The 12,407-nt window shown below is 45.3% G+C and overlaps 1 protein-coding gene across 1 annotated transcript in view; it reads right to left on the bottom strand.

The window, feature by feature from the left end:
- The window catches only part of LOC120991439 (solute carrier family 2, facilitated glucose transporter member 11-like), a 105,690-nt gene extending 98,891 nt beyond the window's left edge, over positions 1-6,799 (bottom strand). Inside the window, exons 1-2 of the mRNA XM_040420258.1 lie at positions 6,725-6,799; positions 6,242-6,412 (exon numbers count right to left, since the gene is read on the bottom strand). The gene's annotated coding sequence lies outside the window, so the exon portion shown is untranslated. The remainder of the gene's footprint in view (positions 1-6,241; positions 6,413-6,724) is intronic.
- Positions 6,800-12,407: the final 5,608 nt, after the last annotated feature.

A 12,407-nucleotide genomic window follows, 5' to 3' on the forward strand; every position in this document is an offset into this window, starting at 1 on the left:
ATCCTACCCAAGAGAACATGCTTCTTTGCTATGTCATATATGCTTTTCTGCTGTTGGTGAAGACTCCATTACAAGATGGCCCCTATAGTTAGATATTTACATAGTTCACATACAAGAGTTAGTAAAACAATGCACAATGCGCAGATGCCAAGTGTTATCTCTTTTCATATTTTCATATTTCAGCCAATGTAACAATGCCACGAACCTCAGGGGGAATGCCTCTCTGATGTCTATATAAACTGCTGTACTTCCTGTAAAAAACGAGAAACTGCTTTGACCCTTGCCTGGTGTCAGTGTGGGTTCTTCCATGCATGTAAAATCCTAGGATCAGAACAATTTGGAGCAGTAGAGCAAACGTAATTAGCCCCAATTGAAGGCATCTTCAACAGATGTTGATCAGCCTCCCTATTTAGGGAGGTTTCACCCACCTTGCCTGAGCTTTCAGGTTTTCTAGACTCTAGTAACCAGCGAAGGTGTGATCTCTAATCTGACTACGCCTGTACTGTACCTTGCCTGTCTACTGATTCTGCTCCTTGATGCATGCCCCAACTTTGGCACTGCTCCCTTGACTACACACACTCTCAGCCTGCGCCGACTTTTGAATTGCTATCTGATATACATACGTACTCAGCCTGCCCTGACCTTGGAATTGCTATCTGATATATGCTTGTGTCACGTACCGGGGACCAGCCCAGCCCACCGCGTCATGTGACAAGGGTTGCCCAAGCCCTTCAGGCCGAATCAACTCACGCCCTCACACGCTGTTACCCCTGCACCGGGCCGTAACTCAAGCATAAATAGCCAGCTGAAGGCTGCAAGCACACCCACACAATAATACAAAACTTTTGCTGCCACCACCTGCCCGTTATAAGGTCGACAGGACACCCCTGCTCTGCTAGGCCCAGAGGCCCTGCGGTTCGCCCCGGAAACCGGCTTGTGCCAGAAGCAATAAGCGCTTCCTTCAATACAGATGAAAGCGCTCATTGCTGGAACGCTGACACCCACATACTGCGGCGGGGCACGGGAGCGCATAGTTCCCTGCCCCGCCGATCACTGCCATCGGCTTCAGGCCTAGTAGGTCTGAGGCCTATGCGGTAGTGAAATCCCGGAGCAGGCGTGCGTGATGACGTCATCACGCGCTTGTACCGGGACGCAGCAGCATAGTAAAGTGTGTGCGCCTTCTTCTGCGAACAAGCGCAAGTGAGTATTTTTTTTTTTTTTTTTATGTGCCAACTTTGGGGGACATGGGGGGGCAAATTATTATGGGAGGGATTACTTTGTGGGGGCAAATTATTATTGGAGGGATCACTATGTGGGGGCAAATTATTCTGGGAGGGATTACTATGTGGGGGGCAAATTACTATATGGGGCAATGTGGGGGAAACTACTGTGTGTGGCAAATTACTATATGGGGCAGTGTGGGGAAAATTACTGTGTGGGGGAAATTACTGGGGGGAAGTGTGGGGACAGTGTGGGGGAAACTACTGTGTGGGGACAGTGTGGAGGAAACTACTGTGTGGGGCAGTGTGGGGGAAACTACTGTGTGAGGGCAGTGTGGGGGAAACTACTGTGTTGGGGAAACTACTATGTGGGGGGCAGTGTGCGGGAAATTACTGTGTTGGGGCAGTGGGGGGGGAAATTACTGTGTGTGGGAAATTACTGTGTTAAGGGCAGTGTGGGGAAAATTACTGTGTAGGGGAAACTACTGTGTGGGGGCAGTGTGGGGGAAACTACTGTGTGGGGGCAGTGTGAGGGAAATTACTGTGTGGGGGCAGTGTGAGGGAAATTAGTGTGGGGGCAGTGTGGGGGAAACTACTGTGTGGGGGCAGTGTGGGGGAAATTACTGTGTGGGGCAAACTACTATATGGGGGCAGTGTGGGGGAAATTACTGTATGGGGCAGTGTGGGGGAAATTACTGTGTGGTGGGGCAATTACTATGGGGGCAGTGTGGGGGAAATTACTATATGGGAGCAGCGTGGGGGCGTTGCTATTGGGGAGGCACTGTAGGGGCAATTCTATTATTTCTGGGGACACCATACAGTGATTATTACCTGGAGCACAATATAGGGTGTTATTATTACTTGGGGCACTCTAGGGGACATTATAACTGCTGTAGACACTATAGGGACATTTGGGGTAATTTATCAAACTGGTGTAAAGTAGAACTGGCTTAGTTGCCCATAGCATCCAATCAGATTCCACCTTTTATATTTTTGAAATCCAGTTCTACTTTACACCAGTTTGATAAATGACCCCAATTATGTCTACTGGGGTCACTATTTTTCAGCAGTATAGTACCTGGGGCATTGGGGGGCACAACGGGCACAGTATTGGGGGTGGCAGCAGGATGACACTGTGGGGACACCAGGATGGGGAGCTTGATAGAAAAATTTAGAAATCTAACGTGTCTGTGTTACCAACTCTGTAGAGATGAGATGCGGCTGAAAGAATTTGTCATGGTGGTCTAACGGAGGAGAAGAGGAAAGAGAAGGTCAACATGACAGGAGATGTCCCTGGATGTAAGAGGTATGTGGTCAAGTGTTGGGGGGGGGGGTGCCAGAAAAAGGACCCACCCCGGGTGCCAAATACCCTAGGCACGCCACTGCATCCACCATCCAAGTTTACCTACCCCTTTTGCACTGCTTCGCAACCCTCCACATTTGGAATCCATGGATATCCAGGTAGGAACACTGTGACACATGTAAATAACATCTACAGAGACTGTAGGCCACCCTGCACCACTCTGGCAATCCTACATCTGGGTACCAACATTACCTTCTACAAAGGGAGCCTTGAGCTTCTGCTGCTTAACTGCAGCTGCGTCACGTTTACTTGCTCTGTAAGAGGGACATATTTCGTAGAAACCTCCTAAGGGGATACCCCAGACTCTGAACCGGGCCGTTGCACATGTACTCAGCCTGCCCTGCCTATTGTACTGTATTTAGACTTTGGTGCTTGGCACTGGTGTCTCTGACCCCCGCAGGTCAGCTATCAACTACACCAGGACTACTCTAGGAGGTAGCAGCCTGGTTGGTTCCCTGTGGTGAAGTCCAGATCCCTGTACAGGGGTTAAAGGGTGAATACCAGGGGACTGCCAGGACAACACCCTTAGATTTAGCCCAAAGTCAAACTGGTTAGTTGGCACAGTGGGTCCACACCCACTGTCTGTTACAGCAACAAAGATAGTTTTTCTTTTAAACACTTTTCATAATGTACTGTCTATCAAAGTGAACTCCCAAGCACAGGAATCAATAGAATTCGCCTCATGCAGATGGGTCAGATCTGTGCTGCAAATGTACCACCTAAACTGCTGTAGCAGGAAAGTGCTGAAAGGAAATCTCCAAGAAGGTGAATGTTCTCTTTCATTAAACCATACTTGCCAACTTTTCTAGATTGTCTGGGGAGATTACTTTAAAATGATGGAGACCAGTAGACTCTAGGGGGCAAATTTATGAAACTGTATGATAACATAGCAACCAACAAACCCACATTTGCAGGGACTTTAAGCAATTTTCTTGTTTCTTTCTGCTGCAGGGTTACATTCCATGCCTCTCGGGGGTACTCAGTATGTCCTCATGCCTGTATTTTGTGCAGCACATTTTATGGCTGTAGCTCTAGGGGCACTTTGATGTCATGTATTTCATTGGGAACATTGAGAAACACTGCAGCAAACCACCATGATGGCCAGCAGGGTAATGTTTCACACAGAGTCTATTGACTGTAATCTATATAAATGGAGATCATAGCTGGGATAGGAAGGGACCAGCCAGCCTGCAGACAGCTGTTGGGGGGGTGTATACTTGCCAACTTTGCAGCTGGTAAATACGAGACAGGTAGGCCCTGCCACTGGGAATGTCTGCAAACAAAATAGGACCACCAATTTATAAGCGGGGCTTAAATAAAATTTGGATCAGTTGCATCAGTTTAGATACTGTTTATAGGGGCACTTTGGCACTAATTATGATGGAACATTAGTTCTGTTTATCAGAGTCTCCTTGCTCTTTAGGCTGGGTTCACACCTGAGCGTTTTACAGCACGTTCCTACGCGCTGTAAAACGCTCAACAGGCAAAAACCAATGTTTCCCTATGGGCATGGTTCTCACCTGAGCGTTTTACAGCACGTACGAACGCGCTGTAAAACGCCCTACACCCCAAGAAGTACAGGAGCTTCTTTGGGGCATATTGTCGCGTGTAACACCTCTGTTTTTCATTGTACTCCCCTGTGGTCAATAGCAAGAACGCGCGTACGACGCGCGTTTCCAAAATACAAAAACGCCCCAAAATACGCCTGATAAAAACGCCTTTAAACAGTGCATATCGAATACGCTCAGGTCTGAACCCAGCCTGATGGTGGCACTCTGGTTCTTTATATGGAGCCACTGAGCTGAGGCACTGTTTATAGGAGCACACTTACAGGGTTACTCTGGCACTTTTTGAGGAGTGTTTTGCTCTGCTTATGGAAGCATTCTGGTAGTTCATTTGTACCACGCTATCTCTGTTTATCGGACCACTCTTTGTTTCTCTGCTTCTGGGGCCCCACTGTTAATAATGGTGGGCTCTGGCTGTCATGGTTGAGTGATTAGAATTTTAGAGCTGGTTTTCAACAAGTCAATTAAAACCTTGTACAGTGATTCCTTAAGGTGGGCAGATATGATGAAAACATATCTACAGTTTGTTCTTCTTATTTAAAGTCTATAATTCTTTGCTCTTCTTCTCTCCATGTCTCTCCTTACCAACATGGCTAGTATATCCTATGATTTCTACTATAAAGCAAAATAAAGTATATCTAGGTAGACACTTTGTCATCTAGAGCCAAAATGAACTCACCCCGCTCTCTTCACCCTATTTAATTACTACAGCAAAATTCCTTTAGGATGGGTCCACACATAGGTTTTCAGGTGGCGTTTTCTGCAATTTTGGCTTCTTTTGCACCTGTAGTTTTTGCGGTAAAAGCGGCAGCTGCAGACGTTGGCCGAAGGTCTATAGGAAATACAAAACGCAGGACACACAAGCGTTTTTTTGCTACTAGCATTTTTATTAATTAGGTGTCATTTTGGGGAGTCTCTGGTAAATTGGCAGAGCTTCGAATAAATTCAGGATGTCGAAGCTCTGCCAATTTTTCAAGGTGTTTTTATATCTTGCCAATAGGGGAAAAAACATGACTCAGGGCCCCTACACACATGATTTTGCACTGGGGTTTTTTCCAGTGCTAAAAGAAAGCATTTTTTTGCTACTAGCATTTTTATTAATTAGGTGTCATTTTGGGGGGTCTCTGGTAATTTTTTAAAAATTCAGGATGTTGAAGCTCTGCCAATTTTTCAAGGTGTTTTTATATCTTGCCAATAGGGGAAAAAACATGACTCAGGGCCCCTACACACATGATTTAGCACTGGCGTTTTTTCCAGTGCTAAAAAAAATATAAGCTACGCTTGTATTTTTTCCATACACATGAGGTTTTTATGGCCTTTTTTAGCAGCTTTTTCTAAATGACTGTGTGAATTATTTTTTATGCTATTTTTATTTTATAGAGAGGGTGTTGCCTAAACGCCGGACAGAACGTCAAAATCTACAGCATGCTGCATTTTTCAAAAACGCCACAGATGAAAAAAGGCCACCTAATCAAAGAAAACGCCAGTAGCAAGAAACACTGTGTGTCCTGTGTTTCACAATTCCCACAGACCTTCAGCTAAGGCTCCATTCACACGTCCGCAACGTGTTTTGTGGATCCACGGAGCCGCTGATCCGCAAAACACGGACAGCGGCAATGTGCATTCCACATTTTGCGGACCGCACATTGCCGGCACTATAGAATATGCCTATTCTTGTCCGCAATTGCGGACAAGAATAGGACATGTTCTATTTTTTTCGGGAACGGAATTGCGGACCCGGAAGTGCGGGTCCGCAATTCCGTGTCCGGGCAGCACATCGTGCTGCCCCATAGGAATGAATGGATCCGCAATTCCGTTCCGCAAAATGCGGAACGAAATTGCGGACCTGTGAATGGACCCTAACATCTGTTAAAAAAAAAAAATTATGTGAACACACCTTTATGCCATTATTACTGGGAACTGATAGTTGTCATACTGTCAAATGTAATGAACTATGAGTGAATCATAGAAAGGTCTATAAATTGTACCTGAAAGATTTAAGAACCTGCAGGAAGATATCCGCCAAATTAAGTGTTAATATGAAATATACTACTATCACTTTAAAATAAAACCACTCTTAGAGAACTAATTACCTTTGCTCAGTCTTCTGGTCTTTCAGATTTCAGACTACCTTGCTGTTCTGTTCCAGAAACAAATACAGGAATATCAGAATTTCTGGAGTATTGGAGATGTTGATTTCACTTGAAGAAGGGGCCAGTATGGTCCGAAACGCGTCTGATGTTTCAACAATCAGATCAGTATCCCTGATTTTAACACAAAACAGTAACAATGTACTCCTTCTAGACAGCACTGGAAAACTAATCTTCTATCATTACCACTGGGCCAGTCAACAGAAAGGTCTTAGCATTTGAGCCTGGGGTATTTTAAGAAACATTTTCAAGTTTCCAGATCATATTATTAGCAGCAATGCAATGTGTCCTGTAATGCCAATATGATGTTCTATGGCATCTCACCCCCTATGACATGCCATGTGGCTATATAGCTGATTACATGTCCACATGGCTCATATATACATTGTTCCACAACCCCTTTGTGATAAACACACTTGTACATACCTCCTTAGTCGCCTTAGTTGACCGTAGTCATGGGCAGAGCCAAGAGATCTGAATATACTGTATTTTGAATCCTTTACAATGGAGTCTGATGAACTCCTTGCTTTGTCCTGCAACTGTTCTTATGCTAGATAAACCAGTGTTGGGGGAAGGGTCAAATGAAACTAACTAAGGTTCAAATGAAACTAACTCTGCATTAGTATTCTTGGGTCAAACATGGCCTTTTAGGCTTATCATACAAAGACAGAGGTGTTTTCACATGTGGCAGATACATTTGAAAATCAGTTGCATTTATCTGAATGGGACTGTTTTGAATGGAATTCAATCAGTTGTGGGGGAAGGGCGCTCTCAAAGCTGCACAACTCCTGGCTGCTTTATCATGAAATACAATTCCAGTAGTTCAGATCATCAGGCAGAACATCACTAACAAGCCTTCATAGGAACGCTCTGTATCGATAACCTGCCTGTGTAAAGGTGCCAACGATTAAGCTCATTCATTGGGTAGAATCTTTCATGCAGTCACCTAAATCATCATTTGCTGGTAGCAGATTGTGCTATATAAACAGCTTCTGTTGCCGCCTGCCAGCAAACTGATTCTGTGTGGGCACGAGCGATGGCATTAGCGATCGCTCCTCTTCATACTGTGGAGGAGATCGCTGTATGTAAATGCGGCAGTCTCCTTTACTGACGAGCAGGAGATTGTCGGGAAGAAAATGTTCCTTCCTGGCAGTCGCCTACTTGTCAGCGGAAGAGATTGCCGCATTTACATGCAGCGATCTCCTCCACAGCATGAAGAGGAGCGATCGCTAATGCCTTCGCTCGTCCCCACACAGAATCATTTTGCCGGCAGCAGAGGCTGTTTACACAGTACAATCTGATGCCAGCAAGCAACGATTTTTGTGACTGCATGAATGATGCGATTAACCGATGAACGAGCGTTACTCTTGTTCATTACCTTTACACCGCCAGATAATAACGATTGTTAGTGATTATCTGGTGGATTCTCAGCCCGCCTAAAGGACCCCTTTAGTGTTCTTGGGTCAAAGACAGCTTTTTAGGCTTATCATACAAACAAAAGATAAGGGTGTCTTTATGTCACATATAGGTCTATTAACTCCTTCCAGACATCCCCCATACATGTACGACGACTGTCAGGTTTTTAAAGATGTATGAACAAACCGCAGCATATATGCAAAAATGGAACACACCAGGTAAACAATAATTAAAAATACACTGCTCAAAAAAATAAAGGGAACACTTAAACAACACAATGTAACTCCAAGTCAATCACACTTCTGTGAAATCAAACTGTCCACTTAGGAAGCAACACTGAGTGACAATCAATTTCACATGCTGTTGTGCAAATGGGATAGACGACAGGTGGAAATTATAGGCAATTAGCAAGACACCCCCAATAAAGGAGTGGTTCTGCAGGTGGTGACCACAGATCACTTCTCAGTTCCTATGCTTTCTGGCTGATGTTTTGGTCACTTTTGAATGCTGGCGGTGCTTTCACTCTAGTGGTAGCATGAGACGGAGTCTACAACCCACACAAGTGGCTCAGGTAGTGCAGCTTATCCAGGATGGCACATCAATGTGAGCTGTGGCAAGAAGGTTTGCTGTGTCTGTCAGCATAGTGTCCAGAGCATGGAGGCGCTACCAGGAGACAGGCCAGTACATCAGGAGACGTGGAGGAGGCCGTAGGAGGGCAACAACCCAGCAGCAGGACCGCTACCTCCACCTTTGTGCAAGGAGGAACAGGAGGAGCACTGCTAGAGCCCTGTAAAATGACCTCCAGCAGGCCACAAATGTGCATGTGTCTGCTCAAACGGTCAGAAACAGACTCAATGAGGGTGATATGAGGGCCCGACGTCCACAGGTGGGGGTTGTGCTTACAGCCCAACACCGTGCAGGACGTTTGGCATTTGCCAGAGAACACCAAGATTGGCAAATTCGCCACTGGAGCCCTGTGCTCTTCACAGATAAAAGCAGGTTCATACTGAGCACGTGACAGACGTGACAGAGTCTGGAGACGCCGTGGAGAACGTTCTGCTGCCTGCAACATCCTCCAGCATGACCGGTTTGGCATTGGGTCAGTAATGGTGTGGGGTGGCATTTCTTTGGAGGGCCGCACAGCCCTCCATGTGCCCGCCAGAGGTAGCCTGACTGCCATTAGGTACCGAGATGAGATCCTCAGACCCCTTGTGAGACCATATGCTGGTGTGGTTGGCCCTGGGTTCCTCCTAATGCAAGACAATGCTAGACTTCATGTGGCTGGAGTGTGTCAGCAGTTCCTGCAAGACGAAGGCATTGATGCTATGGACTGGCCCGCCCGTTCCCCAGACCTGAATCCAATTGAGCACATCTGGGACATCATGTCTCGCTCTATCCACCAACGTCACGTTGCACCACAGACTGTCCAGGAGTTGGCAGATGCTTTAGTCCAGGTCTGGGAGGAGATCCCTCAGGAGACCGTCCGCCACCTCATCAGGAGCATGCACAGGCGTTGTAGGGAGGTCATACAGGCACGTGGAGGCCACACACACTATTGAGCCTCATTTTGACTTGTTTTAAGGACATTACATCAAAGTTGGATCAGCCTGTAGTGTGTTTTTCCACTTTAATTTTGAGTGTGACTCAAAATCCAGACCTCCATGGGTTAAAAAATTTGATTTCCATTTTTTTATTTTTGTGTGATTTTGTTGTCAGCACATTCAACTATGTAAAGAACAAAGTATTTCAGAAGAATATTTAATTAACTCAGATCTTGGATGTGTTATTTTTGTGTTCCCTTTATTTTTTTGAGCAGTGTATATTAATTTTAAAAGCACTTAAGATACAAGCCTCTGAGGAACAGATGCAGAGAATAGGAGTGGTAGTTGCCCTGATGAGATGTTGTGTCATGTGCTCCCTCAGGCTTTCACTCCCTGGGGTTCGGTGTAGTGAAAGAGTAGTTTGAAGAATCAGGCCAGAAGTAAACATATATCAGTCTTTCTCTACTTAGTGCAAAATATAACATACTAGCTGAAGGACCCGGCTTCACTCGGGTATATTTAATCTAGTTAATTTAATATTTGATAAAAGATATCAATGCTATCCACTATAACAGTGACATCTACAGCAACCCGCCCCCAAAACAGTGACCTCCACAGCCCCACACCCCTTAACACTGACGCCCCCCACAGTGCCCCGTCCCTTAAAATTGGACCTCCACAGCAGCCCACCCCCTTAACTTTGACCTTTACAGCAGACTTCTCCTTTAACAATGACTTTCACAGCATACCACCCCCTTGACAGTGACCTCCAGAGGGGCCTGCCCTCTTAACAGTGGCCTTTACTGGATTGGGGCTGTGTCCTTTTGAACAGCTCACTCTAAGACAACAGCACTGTGATGTCTGAGTGTAAGCTGCAGGGAGAAAGTCACCCTCCCACCCCTGCAGCTGACAGAAGTTGATTTTTACCTTAATTTTTTCAATCCCTATCGGCTGAGGAGTGGAGGGGGCATGGCCTAACCAGACCGGGGTGTGGCTTAGCAGGACCTAGAAGTTGGTTTTTAACTTCATTTTTTCAATCTCAGTTGACTGAGAAATGGGAGGGGGCGTGGCATAACCAGATCATGGGCGTGTCCTCTTGAACAGCTCACTCTAAGACAGCAGCACTGTGCTATCTGAGTGTAAGCTGCAGGGAGAAAGTCACCCTCCCTCCCACCTCTGCAACTGACAGAAGTTGATTTTTACCTTCTTTTTTTAATCCCCGTTGGCTCAGGAGTGGGAGGGGCGTGGCCTAACCAGATCTGGGCGTGGCTTAGCGGGACCTAGAAGTTGAATTTTAACTTCATTTTTTCAATCTCAGTTGGCTGAGGAGTGGGCATGGCCTAACTGGATCGGGGGCATATCCTTTTGAACAGCTCACTCTAAGACAGCAGCACTGTGCTGTCTGAGTGTAAGCTGCAGGGAGAAAGTCACCCTCCTTCCCACCCCTGCAGCTGACAGAAGTAGATTTTTACCTTCATTTTTTCAATCCCCTTCGGCTCAGGAGTGGGAGGGGCGTGGCTTAACCACATCATGGGCGTGGTTTAGCATGCCCTGTGGGCGGGGTTTTAAGTCTTTTGAGGGTGGCAGGGGGCATGTCTGGGCACCTTCCTGCAAGAGTGAAGCCCCTCTGGGCACCTTACTGGCTCATTTGCATAACAAAGAAACTGGGTTTTCAGAGGATAAAAACATCTATTGCTGGAACAAAGGCACATCTTGAAATAAGGTACTAAGTGGTATAAGGCCATGGCTTTACTTTTATAGCAATTATTCTGGTGACAGATTACCTTTAAAGCTGACCTACAGCAGTGAAAATAAATGGCTGGATTGTTATGGAAACCTGGAGTAAAACTGTGTATGTGGAGGCTAACGGCCTGCGAGCTTCTATTGGCTGATAAGGGTCATGTGACCAAGCTTCTATTGGCTAATGCATTTTTGGGGAATATCTCAGGAAAGGTACGTCCTAGAGAGCTGAGACCCGGTCTAAAACCTTCCCGGACACCTGATGTACCTGTGTGCCAAATATCGTGATTGTAAATGCGACGGTGTGGATTCCTTTAGCGGACATACACACACACATACACTCAGCTCTATATATTAGTTGGCACATCCAGCAGCAATAAATACAAAGTGCAGTTTCTCTGACATCAGATGAGAAGGTATGTTAGCAGGTTCACACTAGCAAGCTTTTGTGGATTTAGGTGTCCACTGTAGTACAAAAGTGGGGGCTCACTTTTTGCGGGATGATTTGTAGTTTTTATTAATACCATTTTGGAGTGTGCATGTCTTTTTGATTACATTTTATTACATCTTTGGGGGTATGAGAGACATATGCCAACATTTAGCCCATTTGCATCATACTTTCATGCGCATACTATTTAGACCAATGTAGTAATAGAGTAATGAGCGAGCACTCATACACTTGGCAACCAAATTGACATGTGCAGAAAATATTTATTATATCCCCATAAAATACAAGTAATAAAATTTATAAGAACAATGTAGCAATAATATACAACATTACAGTCACATATTGTGGTAGATATGATCAACACTATATTCATATGACTCAATAGTGTCGATAAATTCAATAATATATATCACACCAAGAAACTTCAAGTATATGCTGTTATTTGGGAAGAGGGGGTATTATCTTCTAGCGCTCTATCCCAATTTGGGAAACTGAATGTCACTGAAAATGTTGTAGGTGTATTCACTGGGAGCGCAACATGTTCATAAAGTGTCCACAGGAATCCTGATAATGTGAAAAGTCTCTTATAGCTGATCCTTTTAAGCTCGATATGAGCTTTGGATTGGAGAAAACTTTAAATCGATGTTTGGCTTACCGTCTAGCGTCTGCTGTCTCCCTATTGCTTCAATGGAGCTTTAAATATTTGCCGGCTTATTCAGTCGCTCCATACAGCAAGCTGGTTTAAATTTCGCAGGAGTTCCAAAGATCGCAGGAGTTGCCACTCTGTTCCGCAATTTCCTTTGGTGCAGCTTTCGACGATAAGAATAGTTAATCCTTTACTGTAGAGATTTTCTTCTGTATGGCCATACAGTATTATCGGAGGCTTTTCAATGCAGGTACATCACTTGTTTCACCATACGCGTTACGGGTAGATTCACTCTCCCTTCCTCAGTGGTCAAGTGTC

Source organism: Bufo bufo, chromosome 2, assembly GCF_905171765.1.
Source record: "Bufo bufo chromosome 2, aBufBuf1.1, whole genome shotgun sequence".
Classification (NCBI taxonomy): Eukaryota; Metazoa; Chordata; class Amphibia; order Anura; family Bufonidae; genus Bufo; species Bufo bufo.